The 19,141-nt window shown below is 38.9% G+C and overlaps 1 protein-coding gene across 2 annotated transcripts in view; it reads left to right on the top strand.

Annotated features, from left to right (window-relative positions):
* The window catches only part of LOC105205890 (serine-rich adhesin for platelets), a 70,911-nt gene that overhangs the window by 3,143 nt on the left and 48,627 nt on the right, over positions 1-19,141 (top strand). The window contains exon 1 of one of the 2 annotated variants that reach the window (XM_039457914.1): positions 3,975-7,067. The exons of the other annotated variant lie outside the window; for it this stretch is intronic. The gene's annotated coding sequence lies outside the window, so the exon portion shown is untranslated. Of the gene's footprint in view, positions 1-3,974; positions 7,068-19,141 lie in introns of those variants that run through there. 2 annotated transcript variants of the gene reach the window in all.

Below are 19,141 nucleotides of genomic sequence, written 5' to 3'. Positions count from 1 at the left end.
AATTTGAAAAATTTCTAATAATTTTTTAGTTGCGCGCCGAATAAATTTTTTGGTCATAATTTAGTTTTAAGTTGAATCAGAATTAATAATATCACGTTTATTAAATTAAAAATCAATTAAATTTGAAAAGGTGTACTTGAAAAGGTATATAAAATTCTAAAATAAATATCAGCACGAAGATCTAGCTATGACCGTTATGGCACTTCATTTATATTGTGTTTTCACATTATTGGTCGAATAAGTTCTCTATCACAAAATCTAATATTATCTGATCTAACAAGAAATCATAAATCAATGTCGCCATAAAATTGCACATAATCTCATATGATGAAATTTAACATTTGTCATTTTTCGAGTGTTTTTTCATTAAATGGATAGAGATACATTTTTTTTTTTTTTTTTTTTTTATTAAATTAATTAAATCTGTTAATAATTTTCTAGCGAGAATTCGACCACTGTGCGACGTTTGCACATCGCAAAATGGTACGAGCACGCACAAGTACGTGTCGGGCGTGTTTATATTTTTCAATGGGCGAACACGTTCTGTTCTCGTATAGATATTACGTTCCGCGCGTGAAATTTACGCTCAAAGAAGAGGCCTCGGCTTGAAGCGCGAGGCTGATAATCGTGCGTCGCTGTTAGCTGGACCATGAATAACTCGGAGACTACCCATTACGTGATGTTGTGACGTTAATCCCTTCGTTGGAAAATTTTTTTACGTGCAGCTCGTGCAATTAAGAAACGTATATAATAAGCTGAAACACACTGACGCGAAACGACATTCCGCAAATTTCTTTCCCCGTGCTCTTGCGAAACGAAAACATTATAAAGCATTCTAAAAGAAATGAAAATTAGCACTGATCCGCTTCTGCGCTCTAATTATGCTCGTGGCAAGCGTTCATTTGCAAACGTTTTCGGTTTGCCCGAGGCAAAGGTGAATTTATGGATCGTTGTGAATTTCGCGGTACAGTCGTCGGATTCGCGAGTTTAATCGCGAGACCGTGAAACGAGCGGTTCATCGTCAGTTGGACTCGAGTTTTACGCCGGCGATAAATAATCGTTAGATTCTTACAAAGTCAAAGAAAGACCGCGAAAGTTCCCGGGAAGTGTCCGGGAACGTTCCTGCGTAAGGGCCCGTCGATTTTTCTCGGTTTCGCTCGTAAAGCGGCCTTACAATATTTTACACTCTCAACGATAGACAGCAATTACGCTCTTACGTAACGGCGTAACGTATGTATCGCGAGTCGGTTGCCCAACGTCGCGATCCACGTTAGAGCGTCGTAGATCATCGCGGACCCGGAGCACAGAAGGATCCGTAAACGCCAGCGAAATGTATGCGTATTTCGTAAGTTCCTGGGAGGAATGGTGATCGGTGTGATCGCGCTCGTATAAACGCGTTTTCCGGCTTCTCTCGCATTGATCAATCACCGGGCTCGCGATTGATTCGCGATCGACAAATCTCGGTCTTCTCGGTCGCACATTAACAGTCTAAATTAACGGGCTGACAACGAGGCGCGGAGAATTGAGTCGTTTCGAAAGGAACGTTATGCGTAACGAGCAATCTCATGCTAACCGGAAACGTGCGGTAGGCAGGCACGCAGTGGCGTAATACCCACCATTGTAGATCATTCCGATCACAATCGAGCACAGGTCGTTCAAGGATCTGTTGCTGCTTTAAAATTGTTTTTTAAGACAGGTTTTGCGAGTACGACGAGTAGCAATCTCGTTACCGCGACGGTATTATATCATTGATAAATTGGAGCTTAACGAACGAAATTATGACATCGTTAGCAATTATTCGTTATTTAAGGATGTATCGGACATACAGTCTCTATTAAGTAAATACTATTTGGAAATGCGTTTAATTTATTAATGTAACACTTCAAATAAGCTATATATATACGTGAAAGTTGTGTGAATAAGATTATATTTTTATTTAATAACATATTTTATTCAATTAAATTAATTTTTACAACATTGAGGCAAATTTCAATTTTTTTATGTAAATATTCAAGATGATTTATTTATATGTACAAAGTTTTCTTGTGACTGTCTGTTTAATTATTTTGTAAATAAATACATTTTTTTATTTTACAGAATTTATCTCTACAATGAAACTTTACATAACTCACCTCGAATAAAGTACTTAAATAAAAAAATTTAGATTTTTTTATTATTTTATTATTAATTACATTTTAATTACAACACCTGTCTACTTTTTGTTGAAACAATCTGTAATTATTTTATAATTTTCTGAATGTTTCGAGAAATGTCCTATACATCCTTAACATCGTCGCTTTGCTTTTCCAAAGAGATCCAAATGATTTTCGAATGGGAACGGTGAGAACTCGCTTATTAATCGAGTTTGATATAATACACAATATAATAGACACTTTTCCGATGCAAATGGAAGTGCATAATGGATTAGCCACGTTATTGTAGACGTAGATTGCTTTCCGATCGATTTATCGCGAGATGGGACTCTGAGAAAACGAACGTGCGCCTCTGTCTTCTTGGCGAATTAACGAAACACGGCGTTTCATGCAAATGCCTCGCTTTCGATCGCTCGCTCGCGCGACTGATTGCGACCGGTAAGCGTAACAGCCTTGGAAGCGGTAAGAGCTTCGAAAGCACATAAAGCCGAGTCGAGGATCGCGGCGCGGTTTTGTCTCAGGGAGCCGCAATCTAGCTGTCGCGTGTCTTTGAGAGGAGAGAAGGAGAAAGAGAAACGGGAACCCGACAGTTCTGTCGCACGCCACGGTTCGTCAGGTCGCCCGACCGGCAAAAGAGTCACATACTAATAACTGGAGCAAAAGAGTTGTGTAAGCCGGTGGGTGGCCGCCTTTCTCTGCGAGCCGCGGCTGCCAGGTTTAGCGCTGAACACCGTGCCGCCGCGGCGCGTACGCCGACCACTCGATTTTCTCGACGCCCGCCGAGAGCAACGAGAGAAAGATCGGCGGACACGCGCGATTATTAAGAAGTAACCGTGTTGAGAAGCAGGGAGGGGAAAAAAAAGAAAAGAAGAGGAAGTATCCCGCCAACACGGCGACGACGTTGGACACGCGAGACTCGAGAACGTAGCTCCCTTTCGTTGAACGACACTCCACCTAGACCTAACATTCGATAAATACGTGCTTAGGAAATGAAAAGACTAGATTTTTCTCTTTCGGGAAAACTGTGAGGAGATTCTACGAGGAGATAACTATATCTGTGATTTTAAGATTAATTAGATAACGAAATATGGGTAAATTTTACAAAAGAAAGATTTTTCTTTCTTTTCTCCTTCTTTGAATACAGTAATGCATTGTATTTAAAACTATAATCTTTCTATTCTATATTTTATAATATATTAGAAACTTTCTGTCCTATTTTTTATTCTGTTATTAGAAACAGAGAGAATATTTTATTATTTTATGAAGGAGAGAATTGTCGAATACGTACTGGTTGCTTCAATTGTATCTCATCAATATTTTTATTTTTACTTAATATAAGTAACATTTAGTGACAAAAGTATGAAATAGATAAAAAGTGAATAATGTAGACAAAAAGTTAACAAGTTACATCTTATTTTGTGCACGTTAAAAAATCAGGAATCGGTGATGTTAATTTTTGAGCAATTTTTTAATCCTTTTGTTTACAAAATATTTTATATTTATCGTGTATACAAATTAACAATTTATATTGTAAAGCTTTGATAGATTTGTTAAGAAATCGATATTTTTATAAGATCCATCAAGTTTCTTAAATCGTCTTATCAAATTTTATTACAATAAATGATATCAATGATAATAATAAAATTAATAACTGATACGAATAAAAATATGTCAATTGAAAAAATAAATTCATGCCAGTTTGACTTTGTTTTTAGCTTTACATTATTGTTATTTATTAATTATTAAATATTTGATTCTTTTTTGATAGGTTAAAAAAATAAATATTAATGAGTTAATAATTTCCCATATTTTTAATTATTTTAATTTGTAAATTCAATACTTTCAAAATGCGATTCAACAGAGCTACATATACGATTGCCTAATCGTATCTTTTAGTGAAAAATTAAACATTGTAATAACCGATACCTGAAACAAGAAGCTACAGTTTCCAACATTTATTTGCATACATATAGGAAGTATAATAAAAAATAACTCAAGTGATACGTATTTGGCAACTCTCTCCCCTATTTGGATAAAGAAATACCACGTTGTTGTATAAAATTAGATCTTCCATCTGCAATTATGAGACATGACGACGTTATTTTTGGTACTATGGTCGCAGAAGTTATTCCCCCGCGCAGAGGGGCCAGACATAAAAGGAGCATTCACGAAAAATCGGGCAGCAAGAACGAGCTCGGATTCGAGAGATCGGACGGAAGGTAGGGTAAGTGAATTGTCGCGAAGGTCGCCCAGCTCACTTTTCCCTCGCACTTTTCTCGACTGATTCTCGGCTCCTTGCGGACCTCTTACTCCCGTCTGTCTGCCTGTCTGTCTGTCTGTTACACTTCCATTTCACTGCACCGCTACGAGCCGTTCCCATAAGCGGCACAGTTAATTTCAATGCTCAACGCGCGGTTCCCATATAATATAATAAAGCATAACGAATATGTGCTCACGTGCACATTTTCTCATTATACGTTTTTACGTTATATTAATACATTCGCACGCGGTCATTATTACGCTCGTCACGGCCGAAAACTATCTTCTTCTTGCGAGAGTCGAACGTTTCTCATGTAATGTGAAATTGCAGAAAATCCAGCCAGCCAGTTGTATACAGACATTAATATAATGACGCGCGGCTATCGTCTAAAGATCTTCTTAAAAAAAGATTTCGGATGAATTATTTGGCAATCGCGATATTAAAAATCGATTAGGCGGTCCGACGAATGCGATGAGGATTGCGGCGACTCGGTCGTGTTTCTTTGTCGCATTGACAGGGTGGTGATTAAATCGTCGAGAGTGACGCTGATGAACGCGCAATTTCGGCGATGTCCATCGAAAGTGTGACGTTGATACTCGGCGTTCCGTGAACGACCCCGTGAACTGAACTCTGCCCTCGAGACTGTAACGCATATAACGCGGCGGCTTCGTCTTTTTTCGTTAAGAGTAATTATTGCCGCGCTACGACGGCTCGTAAACGACGATTCGTGATTTATGTTCTGAGTTACGCGCGCGCGAAACGTTCACGAAAAAACGCGTGAGACTCACCGTTGCGTAACGAGCGGATAATAATAATAAATAATAATAACTTTATTGCTCGTGTGCAAGATCTGATTCCGATGAATCGCGTAGCTCTAAGAAGTACAGAGAAAATGGAGAAAATGTATGAGAAGAAAATGATTATTATTTATAAAAATAAAATTTCTTAGGGTTAACTCTATTCTTAAACATCAGAGTGATCTTTAATTAATTTTTTAATTTTTGGAAATATCTAAACAATTGACTGCAATTTTAGTTACTCAAAAATTAGTAACATTGAAAATTGTTATTTTTTGACGTAAGTCTTACACATAACAAATAAATAACAATGACTATAGAAGCCTTATTTGATAAGTCGTTTAAAACAAAATTTTCTTATTTCAAGGAAGAGATGGAAGGAAATTAATAAAATAATTATTTATATCAAAAATATTGAAAAAAATAGAGACGGGGTAGAAAAGGAGGATCCTATGATAAGGTAAAATTTGCTTCATCTCGAGATCAAGATTCTCCGGAACCGACAGAAGAAAATGGATTGAAGGCAAAACGGAGTCAAAACAGATTAACGCAAAGTAAAATGAAACTTAATAAAAATAAATCACTTAAAAATGTGTGTATAAAATTCATGCTTTGTAAATCGACATTTTTTCGAGTGAGAACTTCCTCTGTAAAATGGTAAAGATTTTCTCAATTGTTTATTGGGAACTCGAGTTATTTTTTATAAAGGATCGCGTACACGCACTTTTAAAGAACTACCGATTTACCCGGTGGATTTGGTGCTCCAAGCAGGATAGCGGTGCCAGAACAAGAGAAGGCTCCGATGGACGAAGGAGAAAGAGAAAGAGGGGATCTCGTGCTAACAGAAGGGATAAGAAACCCATGCACGTACTCTTACCAGCGGTGCGACGACTTCAGTCTGACGATCGCTTCCACGGAGCGAGGTTGACCGAGTCCGACGTTAATTCGGGATCATCCGTCGGCCCGAGCACACGGTGATTTGGATCCTTGCGTGTGATCGGTGCAAAAAGAAAAAAAAAAGAGGAAAAAAGATTCTGTGTGCTCCGAAATTTTGGCGCGATAAAAACATTCCTTTAGGCCCTACTTCCTAATCAAATTCAAGAGAGATCAAATTTCGAAACGCGAGTGACCAGACCGTTTGACGACGTCGAAAAATCACGCGTGTAAAATTTGCAACCCTCTAAGAATATCGTATCATTAAACGGATGCTGCGATAAAAAGCAAAGAGAAAAGAAGTTCCCCTTTTCACTGTCCAAATCGTTTAACTGTTTCCGGGAACGCGCGAAGGCAGATCGGAGAGCTGGTTCTTCCGGTATTTTATTGTCGCGATAATTTACATAATAATTGAAATTACTCAGTACTCCCCGCGGTTCGACTATTTCTCGCGTAGAAAAAGAAAAACGTGTTCTCGCGCGCGTTTTCGCGATTCGTGACTTCGCCGTGAGGAAGCCGCTGACGTCGCGGTGCGCGAAGTGCGTGGAGTGCTGCCGACGGGAGAAAGTGCGAGTTCGCTGTGCGTCGTTGTTCGATTTTTCGGTGGATACACACCCGCGGGGCGACGAGGCGACGGAATCGATGATCGATCGTCATCGGCGGCCCGCTCGACGATGAGAGACTGGCGTCTCCTCAGGACAGCATGATCCTTGACGCGTGCGACCGTCCGCGTGCGTTAACATGCGCGAAGGCAAGCGAGTCCGCGGGTACCGCTGGATCCTCCTGAAGTGATAACGTCTGGATCAGAGAGACGGAGATTCCCGCTGGCTCTGGGGCAAGGATCGTCGAACGTCGAGTGACAGGGAGACTGATCGCGAGAACCGATCGCGAGGACAATCGTTGTCCGGCAGACGCGAGCTACAGGTTGGTCCATCTCTCACGCTTCTTATCCGCGACGCTCTCCGAGGATAGTGAGTTAAATGGATCGTCATATCGGGAGGGAAAAGTCGGCGGATTTAATGAAATGCGGTCCGACCGGTTCTCATTCGACTCGATGATTATCGAAGGACTCCGAAATTGTCGCGAGATCGGTGGTTTCTTAAGAGTTTCGTTCACCGGTAGGCGTCGGCGAATTATTCCCAACGCAATTAGGCAAAGAGAACACACCGAATTTTGGAAAAAGTGAAAGAAGAAGTGAAAGTTTGGCACTCGGGAGGAAATAAGAAAATCGGGTTGTTCTTTTCGCGAACGCACGACCACGGAGTTCGATCGCTCGTCAATCGTTCGCGATGGGCGATTCACTTTTTCTTTCTTTCTTTTTTACATTTCTCAGAGGATTTATATTTTTAGTTAAGTGTCGCGCGGGACGACATTACGTAATAACGGGTTGCATATGCAACATTATGCACGACCGCGCACTGTCTATGCGTAAACTGATTTCAACCAGTTTCTCCGATATTTTTGCCCGATTCGAGAGATACGGCTTTCACTATACAACTATATACGCTTGCGTGTATATAAAGGTCTCTTAGTTGAACTTAAATTCACCCACATCCTATTTTCCTTCCGCTCTTTCGTTCTCCGCTCATTTGATATTTTATGTACAAGTGGAATCACTTTTTCTACTTCCTCTATTCAGTTTTTTAATAATTTTTTTTATTAGATAAAATTTAATAACTCTTATTTCCATAATGCTATACCTACAATATACAATTAAAAGGTTTCCTGTGAAAACAAAATAAACTTATTTTTTTTTAATCTGGTTTATAGCGCCAAATTATTATCAGTAGCGCCACTGAACAATCCTGTTTCAGCAAGAGACAAATAGAAAAGTATAAATATTAATAAGTCGTAAATATATCATTTGCGCAAGAATCAAATTTATAGAAAGTTATTTTATTTTTTTTAATAACTTTTCAAAATTTTAATCAAAATCTAAAACTTTGTTCTATACTACTATATAAAAAAATACCATATTTATAGAAAAAAACAAAAAATATTTTTGTTAAGAGCAATGTGCAAAATTTTATAAATAGAAAGTGAAATATTTTTGTTATTTTATATTTTAAATATTTTTTTATATATTTTTTTATTCTTTTTTATTTTATATTAATGTAATGAACAATTATATAAATAACATAATTGATTATAATGATTTAAAGTTTCTTGAAATTAAACTTTTTTAAACTTTGTTTAATTTTTGTAGTAAACCTTTTAATTGCATTTTTTCAGAAACAAGAACACAAAGGCAACAATTTCATTAATTTGACTTTAATATACGTGGAAATCATTATTTCAAGCAGATATTAGAACTGATGTTTACATTTGGTTTTAACATTGTTAATACAAAATAATGCACTTTCTGAGGGAAAGTCAACAACACGAATGCAACAATTAAACCTTAATCAATATCCGTAAAGCAAGAATGCAATGAGAATAATGCGCACTCCGCAAACGATAATCGTCGTATAATTGCCGCGATTGCAACGACGAGCCGAGAGTCGGCCTGAGATGCCGCTGAAAAAAGGCCGAACGATTAAAGAAAGTTGCAAATTAACGTGCCATTGTACGGCACGCTGTTTTCTCGGTACTCACGACGCGCGCCAATTTTCCGCGGTAGAAACGCCCGTCTTTTTCCAGCACGGAGTTGTAAGGAAATCGACGGCCGCGAGAAACTCGCCGCAGCGTGTCATTTGTTGCTGCAATTACTGCACGAATGGGCGGGTGATAACACCTAGCGATCCGTTTCGAATTCACGTCCCGCAGAGTTTTCGCTTCGGGTCGATTTAAAAACCGGATCGATCGTCTCCGTTGACGGCGTTCGCGTTTGCAACATCGTCAACGTTTGTTTTTGGCGAAAACGCGCGCGGCCGAAACCGCAGTCGACTGCACTCCAATCGGAAGTTATCTATAAACGACACAAATTTACATTTGAAATATACGTGTATTAAAAATATATTTTTTTCTTTAAGATATCCCCAATACATATCTCTATAACAAATTATCTTTCTTCATTTTAAAGATATATGTATCTTTAAAAGAAGCTATGTAAAGGATTGAATTATTCAATCACCAGTTTGCAGCACATCCAGCTAATTGCACTGATCGATTGTTTATAAAAATTTGCGCGGTTAAAGCCTTGAACTCATTTTGGCCATTTCTGCTAACGAACGCGAGAAAGATCACAAAAGATCGCTTCCTCGTTGTGCGCTTGATTCACTTTAGCCTTGTTTGTCGAATCGTTGATTGAATCCCGGCGTTTCCCGAGGCGCCGCGCGGGAAACTCTCTCGCTTTCATTCGCACACGTGCTACGCATTACGGCCCCACAGAAGACACGCTCCGCACGCCACATCTGCAATTTCTACTTCACCGCGAAAGATTCAGCGATAGAATTTTTAATGGAGAAAATCTCTCTGCGCGCAACCGCGCGTGTAATTTCAGCCATTGGATTCTGAGAAGGGAAATTATTTATTATATTCGCGTTGCGATCTAAAAGTGTAATGCGGTATTGCATTACATAAAAAGTAAAGGAATGAGAGACACACCGGTCCGATAGGAATCTCAGCTATGTGCGAGGAAACATTTATAATGGGAACGATACAGTTAATTGAAAGAATAAGTTAAATAATATAAACGCGCTGTTTCAAGTGCAATCGTGATTGAGAGTGACACGCGAGACCATTATTACGCGTTCCTGTTGCTTTCTTTCCCACTTAAAATCAACGCGTAAAATCGACTGATTGATTAAATTCTACGATGGATTTTTTGAGACGGATTTTAGACAGACGACCTACAGAAAAAAATAAGAAATCTACTGCTAAAAAGAGAGAGTACTCAATTTTTTTTTTAGTTAATAATGATTATCTTTGACGAGAATATTTTCTTGATAATGGTCTTAAAAAAGACTATTGCATTTGTTGCACAAATTTTTGAAAAACTCATATTAGTTGTTATCATGTATTTGAGGAAGAATTTATACTCTTTTGAAGAATTTTATACAGTTTTATTGAAGAAAAGTAAGAATGATAAATCGAATTTTTATTTTTATTTAATTCTTAAAATATTAAATTATTAGTGTTCAGAATTTATTTTGAATAAATTTGACGCTTGTGATGAATTTATGAGATATATTAGCGAATATATATGAATTTATAAAATATTTAAGATGATTGATATTTATACTTTATATAATTTAAGCATAATAATTATAACGATGTATTTTTAAACGTGCGTACGCACTGAAAAAATTTTAAGCAAATATTGCTTGTTTCGAATAAATGATGATTGCATTTTAAGACTATTATCACGAAAATATTCTTTGTAAAGATAATCGTTACTTAAAAGAAGGAAACTAAAATTGAATAATTGCTCTTCTTAACGCTAGAATTATGTTCTTCTGCATGTATACGTGCGTTTTAGAGAGGAACAGGATTTCCTGTCGCGCGGATAGATATCTCACGATCTAGGTCGAAAAGGTATACAGATATCCAGAGATAGAGTTTCTCGCGGTAATCCACTTGCCAGTCGCGATAATTGCAATAGAAAGCACCAGTGAGAATCTTCGCCTCTTCCTTTTCGCTCGTTTGCCTCGGACTGACCGGAAGCTTCAAGGACGAAAGACTCTTATTCTTCTTTTCCATTCGTAAATTTCCCATCCAGTCGGGCGTCTGGCCCAACTGCAGCGAGAGACAACAAAGCGGCACGCTTGCGTCGCTCGATGCAGTTGGCCGGGTGGCGATAACAATTTTACGCTATTATTATAGCTCCCGGAAAGCGGACTTTGCGCGTAACTAGCGCAAACATTTTTGAGAAATTTTTTCGCGTCTTTAAAAGATTGCTTATCGAAAATGAAAGCCGGCCAGTCGCTCGTTGCAACTGTCGCCGCTCGGCGATTATGCTTATTTTACTGGCGACCCGCGCCGCACAGTGGCGGCTGACCACCTCCGGTTGTATCTACTTGTCCGCCCGATACTTTAATTTGCTCTATTTCCAGCGAGATATTTGACCTCTTAACCATAACCGATTAACTTCCACTTTTTTGTTTAGTGTCGCGGCAAATGTATAAAGGATTAGAAAATATTAAATATTATTATGTAATCTTATTTGTTAAAAAATATCAAATTCTTTCTTTTTGCCTTTTGTTAAAAAGAAAAAAAAGATGAGATTTTGAATTTCTTTGCGATACCTTTTTAAAAGTTTTCTCTCTTCAAATTTTCCCTTTTTTTAAACAAACAGAAATAGATTTTCAATTTTACAGTTAAGTCCTTAAATATATTCTCTTGAGATGTTGAACGATGTAATTTTATATATTAAAAAATATAAAATTCTTTTTTTTGTCTTTTCATAAAAAAAAATAAATAGATTTTTAATCTAATTTTACAGTCAAGTTTTGTAATGCGATCTCTTGAAATGTTGAAGTATTATTTGAATTATTTCATTGAATGGATGGAATCTCAAAATCTTCCGGGACTAGACTTAAATGTAAGATTGGACTTCAAATATTGTTCAAAGATAATGCATCGATCGATATTTCAGTGGATGCGTTTCTGCGCGAAGTTCCGCCTGCACAATATATGCACAAAATGCTGAAGCTTATAACGGATCGGAGCAACAGCACGGGGGGGTAACTGCGAATCCGATTAAGATGTATCAGGAAAGCGACGGTAATACCAAGCCGCCCCAGTTTCGCAATTTCTCGTGTGAAACGCATTTTACATTAAGCCTCGCAATAAAAGGCTCGCTCAGAAATTCCGCATTAAAACAGTCATTGCATGGACCCTAAATGTCGCTTCAGTTTTTAACTTAAACTTTATTTCTTCCATCGATATTGTTCAACTCGCTTGCAACACGAGCTACGGAAAAGAGGCAGCGGACGAGTAGAAGTATGATACAATGATAAATGATACAAGACCGGACCTTTCCAGGATCTTCCTTTGCGATCGATCTCCTTCTCGTTAAAGATCCAACGGCGATCTCTCCAGTCGTAAAAACTCGACTGTTTCTTGCCTTTTCTTTTTTTTTCTTTCTTTCTCCGTCCCACCTCCTTCCTGGATCCTCATCAGCGTTTCTCTGTCGCCCGAGGTACACGATCGATAACTCCTTAACGATAATCGATACCGCGTTACGCAAGAGCGCCTTTACGACACGACCCACGCGCGAAATGCATTGTTAAACCTTTCCCGAGTGTGTCTCGTTACGGAAGGAGCGTAAATCTTCGGGCGCGTATAGACGTTTGCTCCGATTTTCCTTCCAGATCGCCACTATCATTCTATCTCTCTTGTCGCACTACTATTCGTTTCCAATGGACCCACGCATTATTATTCTATCGACGATCCTTTCGGTGTTATTATTGCGCAATGCACGTATATACGAGATTGAATTTTGCGAAACACGCAATATTATAATGTTAATAACAATTCGAAACTTTTTAAATTTTTAATTTAACAGTATTGCACATTTCCTTTATTTCTCAATTAGGATTTAAAACTGAAAATTGTAATTCTTTAATACATATCTTATATAATTAAAACATAAGAAAAGCCGACATGTAAATATGCAGTACTGCTAACTTAAAAATGTAAGAAACTTGAAATTGTTACTAACGCCAAGTTATTTGCACTATTAAATCGAGACAAGATTGATCGAGTTGCATTTCTGTAAATACATTGGGATTGAATTTAATCCAAATCCTTTAATCCAATCAATTGACTTAGACAAATAGATAAAGGATCGAGGAATGCGTCCCTTGAGGGCTAAATAACTGTGCTGAATTCCCTAACGCGTATCCCCTGCATCGAACGTTCTCACTGAATTTCGAAAGGCCTCTCGTTCCGCGTGATCGATTGACGTGATCGAATCTGATAGACGTCGAACGACTATTGATGCTGGAGACAGCTACGTTAAACACGTCCACGCTTTCTTCGTACGTTTAGCTTTCTTCTCTTCGATGCAGCTTGATCCATTGTATTGTTACGTCAGCTTCTTAAATACAATGCACTACGCTGCGCATATATGTATCTTCATTTAATTTATCTTGTCTAAATTTTATCTTCAATACCGTCTCAAAAAATCTTTTCAACCACTTTATCACATTTTGTTATGTTAATTTTAATATTACTAAGAGAAATTAATATTACATGTGTGTATCAAAATATGACTATCTATCTAAAATGTAAATGAAACTCAATATCAATAATTTTTGTTAGTGATCAAGAATTCGTAATTTTTTTATTTCTCCTTACTTTTTTTAAAAAAAAGTATTGAATATAAATTTATACATATACATAATGATCTCTCGGATGAAATATAGGTGGTCCCAAAAACTAGGTAATTATTCTCTGGTTAGGATATGTAGATTTTAATAGATAAATTTTTATTATAAATGTATACGAATGAGAGAGGTGTAACGAGAGTGTGATCTTCGCTTTAAGTTGAAACGAAAAATAATTGCTAAATATAACTGGTGCTCGTGAAACTTGTAATAATTTACGCCGACAATTTGCGATGACGATAAATCGCAAGGGTTAACATAATGAGGATAACGAGTGTAGTGACGCGTGGTTTGGTCGAAACGATGGACGGTCTCGAGCTGACGTACTCTTTCCTTTTTCACTTTCACGGCCGATCGCGACCCGCGAGTCGTCGCGTGGGATGACTTTCGGATTACCGGATAATGCCCGGTAGTTTTCGCCGACGAGAGGCAAGATGGATCCGATTAATGTTAATAATCGCGGGATGTAAACAGAAAGGATGAAAGCCAAAATGGAGCTATTATGGCTTTGTTATAATAGCGCCGTTGCTTCATTATAGTAGCGACAGCTCAATTACTCGAACGACACCTTAGACGCTACTGAAAGACGGCAAAGATTTATGAAATATCCTTACTGTCGACTTAAGGCTTTTTCTTCTCTTTCCTTTTCTTTTCAATTGGATACTCCTCGGAGGAAGAAACGACGATTATTTAGACGCACGTTCGACGCCGATTCATCGAACACAAAAGGCAGTCCGCGTTTATTTTATTGACGTATTATTGCCGCTAATGTAATTACACGTCATTAGTGAATTTGCATAATGCGACGTCTTCATCCGTTCTACTTTGTTCATCCCACGTTGTTTATGGCCCGCCGGCGGATTACCGGGGCGGCTATTACCGCGAATATTTCCACGAGGAGGGGCACGTGCCCTCATTATGGGTTCGTTCCACCGCCGATTTCCCAATGATATAATCGGTTAATGGCAAAGGAGTCCGACTAGCTGGGTCCGGGTGAGCGAGTGGCGTTTCAAGCGCGTCCGGAGCGCGGGAAAGAAAAGGAGGAGAGAGAAAAATGCAAATTAATATACTCGCTTGCCGCTTACGCGCGGCGTGGGTGTAATGACGCAATAAAAGGACTTTGTGCTGGGGCGAACGGCAACCCTTTCGCCGGAATCGCCGCCAAGTCCGGTCGAAGGGCGTTTACATTCCGCGAAGGTCGCCTGTCGCGCGTTTATCTATTCTACTTTGCGATTGAGATAGAGATGTTTAATCTACGCGCAGCGCACAATTTTAATCGAGAATCATTTTTACATCATAATTCTCGATGCTGCATTAACAGTTCTTCACGGATTTGCTTTTTTATTAGGTCTGAAAATTGATCGATCGATCGATTGTTATAATTCTAGGGAAAATCCTTTAAAAATATACGTGCAACGTAGAAAAAAAATAACAATGAGGTATAGAGCAGAGAGAACATAAAAGGTAGGGAAAAATGAAAAATAATACAACGTAATATCATATATCATACAAGGTTTGAAATACGAAGATGGAAAGAAAGTATAATAAAAATTAATATGAAAATAATACCTGCGAACCTTGATACTGCGATAACCACTACCGTCATTGACTTAGCGGCAGTGGGACAGATCCCTCTTTCTCTCTCTCTCTCTCTCTCTCTCTCTCTCTCTCTCTCTCTCTCATTTGTGGTTTTAAAGGTTGAGAGAGACAGACGTGTATTTTATATCGAAACTGACCTTCCACTTGCTAGCCGCAGAATGAGGCTGCTGACATTCCTGGTCTCAGGTAGTGGTGTGAATTACGATAGCGCTCGGATATCAATGGAAACGAAGTGAATTTCTCACATTCTTTTGGTACATTTGCGCCTACGTTTGGCAGCATTTTCTTCACCCTCCTCTCCCTCGCCGCCATCAAAATAATTTCATTTTACAGAATGCAATTTACTCGTCAAATTAACGCAATCATGTTGAAAGTAATTCTTGAATAATTTTCTTCTTGTACCGCGTAAGTACTCAAGAATAAGTCCCGATAAAAACGTTTGATGTGAAAAAAGACGAGCGCGAGCGGCGAGCGGCGAGATTACAGCTTTACGAGCTCGTTGTACGTTTTAATCGGCTGTCACCTTGTCAATTAAGGAAGCCATTACACGACCTTTCGACATTTTCTGCGGCTTGTTCACAAGCGCACGCGGTCTCGAAACGATTGAGACGTTCTTTCGCAATTGGCCGATCCCGAGGCTATCCCGCTGTAAGATGTAGTGTTAAGATGCGTTACGCGCGTGGCGTTTCGCACCTGCGCGGAGGGGGATGTCACGCCGTTTATCGCCGCACTGTATCGCGTAAAGATCCTTCGCTCGCAAAGCCGTGTGTTTCAACAACGGGCGGTTCATTCAGCGGGCGAATGACACGGCTCGTTACGGACCGCGCGCGAAAGCCGCAAAAAGAGCAAAATACAATCGGCTAATCGGACGGTGAACGCTTAGAGAGAATGTCCGTTGCCCGGGCTTACGTGTAATGTAACGCGCGTGGTCGCTGTATCGTTATACGTCGATATGCATTGACCCGGTGCTCCACTGCGGCATAGCGCCGGAGAACCGATCCGATCGGCCAACCGTGAAATGCGAGCGATCTCCCTCGCGTGGCGCCGTGCCGCCGTGCCACCGCGCCGCCGTGAGATTTGAAATTTTCTCCAAGAGCTCGCGATTACGAGGAAAGTGAATCGTCATTTTAAGAGGCAATCGTCACACAAAATTTAACAGAAAATCTTTCGATATTCTATCACTTTAAAATATTGAAGATCGTCACGCTCTACATTTTTCGCGAATTGAACTATTTTTCTCTTTTTAACGTTATATGTCTTCGTAAGCAAATTCAAATCTCTCTTGTGAGAATAAAGTTTATCTATAAAATTAATTGAAGAATGTGATTTTTTGTTATTTGCATACCTGATGCAAAAGCTATTAGTGTCTGAATAAATTAATATAGAGAACATTGTATAAAATTCTGGTCATCAAAAACTGCACTGGAGATTAATAAAATCAATTAAAAAAAATTTTTAAATATAGTGAATAAACTAAAATAAAAATACAGTTTTCTCTTTTTAAAGTAATATAAAAATCATCGTAGGTTTAGCAAAGAAAAAGTCAACAATCCTTTCAAGTGAACATTATTATTCATGAGTAGCGCGAATTAAAAGCAGTGATTAAATCTTTGACAATTTTCCACGGATTTATCGTCGTCCCTCCGTGCTGCGATCTCATTTACAAGCCAAGATTGATTTATGGATTCATGGGCAAATTACGAGGCTCTCCGTATGGAGATTTTTAATGCGTTAAAGTCGAACAGGTGGTCGCGGAAAAGGAAGCCGCCGAGATCGAAAATATTACTCCCATTTCGTCGCGTATCAATCTTAGCGCGCGTTTTTCGGCGCACGTGATTTATCGACGCGATCGCACGGCTTACCAACTCGCTGCCGCTCATTATTCCACTATGCTGACGAGTCGATCGTCCGGATAATTGGGTCTTTACGTAAGGAGATCGGTAGGAAAGTTCTGTATTAATCCGCGGAGGCGGAAGACGCGGGCGGCGAGTACTTTATCGACGATGTACCTCAGTTTCAGTTTGTGTTCGAATAATGCCGCGAAAATCGAATAAACACGAGAATAAACGATGTATTAATCCTGACATAAACGAGTGAAAAGAAATACAAATTGTCCGGATTTCTAATAATGAAAAAAGGATTGTCTCGATCGAATTATTTTTTTTTACGAATTTAATTAAATATGTTACTTAACACTTAGCAATTTAGATATTAACGCGCAAATTAATTTCTATTTAATTACTTTTAAGTAGCTTATCTGTTTTGCGTGTTAAAGGTAAGAATATGAAAACTGTTCATCTTGTTTAAACTGCACAATTGAAATGTAGATATTCTGTCTCGAAAAGACTGCTTTTGTATACAATTGCCTAGTTCACATACAGTTTATTAAAGAAATTCTTAAATCGAGCCCCGAGTCTCGATTATCTTGTAGGAAATTTGTAACTTCCTACTGATACAGGAAAGGGGTGAAACAGAGATCCAGATCGTCAGCACCGGACGATCGACACGCGAGCCTCCGATCAATTTCCGGCCTATCTGAAACGCGGAAACTGGAACGTAATTGGAGATCGATCCCACGTAACGTCGAGACGCGTAATCGCCCGAGCGAACCGCTAGAAGACAATGTAATCATTTTCATCGGTACGCCGTGTCCCGGAACAGCTTAATTGGAATGTGTGTTTAGATTAATAGATTCTAATTCTATTTTATAAAAACATCCAACCGATAGATTAAAATATTTTATTTTACATATTTTATAAGAAAATCTAATCATGAAATGTTTTTGCATATTTTATAGTACATTGCTTTTACAAATCTCTAACGCTCGATTTATATGCTTGCTTGCTAATATGTGCTTGATTATGTGCAGGATCAAAAGCCTCCATTCTATGAAAGACCGACTCACTAGATTTTCCATTGTCTAATGGAATGTTCAGATTTAATGTTTAGATTCTAAGTTTTTATGCACTGAAAAATGAGTTTAGTAGGAAAAATAATCTTTAGAAAAATAAAATTATTTTTGGTTATATTAATGAAACATTGAATTGGCATTATTTCACCCAACATTTGATAACTATTATCAAACTCTTTTTTCAGTATGTGTAACCTCGAGTCTTTTCTCGCGGATCTTCCCAACAGATTTAAACCTCCGCGTCGACCCGAAAGTTTGCGTTCATTAAATGCGGCTGGAAGTTTTCCTCACATTTTCTCGGCGAAGGATCGACGTCGCACAAATTATTTCGATACGTGGTGCTCCTCGAGAGGAAAGAAACGGGCAGCTCGTGACTCGCCACGAAAGGGAATAAAGCCGCGGCGGCCGCACGATCGGATCGTCGGGGATTCGCCGCGGATCGGTTTAGAAAGTTCAGGATGCGCTCGCGAGGCATCCACTCGCTCTCTCATTCAGCTCGCGCACGAACGCGCCGCGCCGTTCAGCTCCGTCTTAATTCCGAGCTGTCACGGCCAGAATAAATCGGCGGAATCGCCGTGGAGGGTATATACATTGTTTTCCGCGGCACTGCATTTATGTAATCGGCGGAATTATCGGCGTCACACGAGTTTCGATCACTGTTGGTGAGATACCGTACGATCCGTACGATCGACTCGTGCGCGCTGACTCGCAGTCGAAGCTGGATAATGAGGATGCGCCGAGTTCTATCGTAATGTAATAATGGAAGTGACGCGTGATGGAAAGGTCCATCGATCTACGACAATTGCCTCTCGTCGATAAGGACGTGAATTAACGTATAAGTTCTTTATTGAAGAAACTTACGTACGAGACTGCTCGCGTATCGCAATATGCAGTTTACACACGGAGTACAGAATCGTTATAATTTTCGATATTTATAACACATTGAAAGACGTGTATAATATTCTTTTTGTTTTACTAGGCAATGATAACATTTTATATTTAATCACGCCTATTTAAATTTTCTAACAGGGGGGATCTTTTTATCCTTCTTTACTTCCTTGTTAATTTATCTTGATGGAATAGACTAATAAAACGGCTAATAAAGGCCTGCTCTTACGGATATTAAAACACGTGCTATACTCGATACGATAGTTAATACGTTAGTGATTAATGGTCACGGTCATCAATTATTATTAATCTCGTGATCATTAATATAT

Source organism: Solenopsis invicta, chromosome 15 (genome assembly GCF_016802725.1).
Source record: "Solenopsis invicta isolate M01_SB chromosome 15, UNIL_Sinv_3.0, whole genome shotgun sequence".
In the NCBI taxonomy this organism is placed as follows: domain Eukaryota; kingdom Metazoa; phylum Arthropoda; class Insecta; order Hymenoptera; family Formicidae; genus Solenopsis; species Solenopsis invicta.
This window is presented reverse-complemented; position numbering and strand designations above follow the sequence as displayed.